Raw genomic sequence first — 2,028 nt, 5'->3', positions numbered from 1 at the left:
CAAAGGGGTAAATCGTGAAAGAAGAACCCTCTGGACTAGAATGTCGTCCGTTTGTCTCTCACTGTTTACTTACAAAAGGGAATTTTTCTTACCGAAATGGCCAAGACAGAACATTTTTCATTTTTTTCAGGAGTCCTTTTGTCTGAGAAATATGCCGTCGGTTCAAAATTTTTTTCTAAGCAGAAGAGTGGGCTTATGGTGGCACATCATTAATAAAATGTGTACACTCCCATGCCAAAACAACAAAAAAAAAAACAAAAAACATTTATTTCGTTGTTTTGTTGTACTTCACAGGCTGCTTCCGTTCTATCAGTAATTATAGCGAAATCATTGCGGACACGTTCGGAGTTATTTCAGAGTATGCCTGGAAGTATATTTAACTTCTTCTGGGTCTTGAACATCTTTTCATAGGTGTGTTATTGGATCCATAAGCTAACATCAAAAACTTAGAAGGGATTTGGCATAACTTGCATGTATTCTACAAACTGCGGCACACACAGCCAAAGATGTTGAGCGTATGAAAATGATGCTTCGTTTGTTGAGTTTTGACTACGAAGTAGACAGCAAAGGTACCTGGCAAAAAGATGGTTAAAAGCGAGAGCCGTCACTCAAACGGGCCGAAGGCCCGTTTTCCGATGGGAGCTTTATTACACCACACGCAAAAAAAAATATGGCACCCTAGCTAATTTTTTAGCACTGGTGCAAAAAATTCGTCAGCATAGGCCCAGCTATTTTTTTTAGCTCCAGTGCTAAACTTTTAGTTGTACAGCAAACTGAAGCAATGAACTAGCTGTATCGCCAATACTATTTAGCACTACAGCTACATATTTTATCCTATAGCTAAATTTTTGGCAGGGGTGCCAAATTTGCCTACTAAATCGATTAGCACGGAACCTATTTTTATTTTTTTCCGTGCATGAAAAATCAGAAGGGGCGGGCCGAAGACCCGTCCCAAACGCCGCCGGCAGGCCAAGCTAGGCCCGCTCCCTGCCGAACCGAGTTGCCGGTCGAGCGAAGTAGAGCTGGCAACTTGGTTTGGCGGAATAGTGGGCCTAGCTTGTTTCGCTTATTTTCGTCAAAAACTCATTGTGGCCTCTAAATGGTTAAATATAGAGCCAAACAGACGAAATTTCCGCCCATAGGACTCTACTGTGATGAGTTACCCCTTACAAGGGAAGGTTTTCCGGTGATACAGTTAGATTTCAAAGGCGCTTTAAAGAGTAGTTGTTTGCACCTCTAGATTAGGATTGGCACTGGTTTTAGCTGCCCGTAGGGGGTTTGGGGGTCATTTCACAAGAATTTCATCAAAAATTTGACAAATTCATCGGTTTTTTGCCATCTTTGCATGCACATATCTCCGAAACCGTTTGAGCTACAGCGACCAGATTTTGCAGGTAATTATCTTTCAATTAGTACTTTCCATAAAAAATATTTGAACAAAATCAATGGGGTTCACCAAAAGGGGCCTAGGGTCGCAACCCCGTCTCCGGACCCGTTTTAGCGACCCTAATCGATTTCGTTCAAATTTTCTACAAGTAAAGAACGTGCTAAATTATGATTTCCCTCAAAATCTGGGCGCTGTAGCTCAAACGGTTCTTGAGATACGTGCATGTAAAGTTGATAATCAGGCTAAAAAGTTTGGCGAATTTTCCATTAAATTCGCGTAAAACGACCTTCAAACTCCCTACGGGCAGCTAAAACCAATGCAAAACCTAATCTAGGGATGAAAACAACAACACTTTGAAGCGCTATTGAAATCTGAGTGTATCACCAGAAAACCTTCCCTTGTTAGGAAACTGTAAAAAAAATATTTGGCTGAGCGATTAGCGAAGCCCATTACTCCACTGACCGGAAAAGTTTCATTCTGTTTGTATGTTTGTCTGTTTGTCTGTCTGTCTGTCTGTCTGTCCGCACGATAACTCGAGCAAGAATTGAGAGAGCGACCTGGGATTTTCAGGGTCGTTTTGTATCATAAAAAGACAGATCGAGTTCGAAGATGAGCACTCTAGCTCAAAAATTGTCTTTTTT

Source organism: Frankliniella occidentalis, unplaced genomic scaffold (assembly GCF_000697945.3).
Source record: "Frankliniella occidentalis isolate FOCC.00 unplaced genomic scaffold, Focc_3.1 Scaffold64, whole genome shotgun sequence".
NCBI classification, from domain to species: domain Eukaryota; kingdom Metazoa; phylum Arthropoda; class Insecta; order Thysanoptera; family Thripidae; genus Frankliniella; species Frankliniella occidentalis.
Note: the sequence above shows the minus strand (reverse complement) of the source record.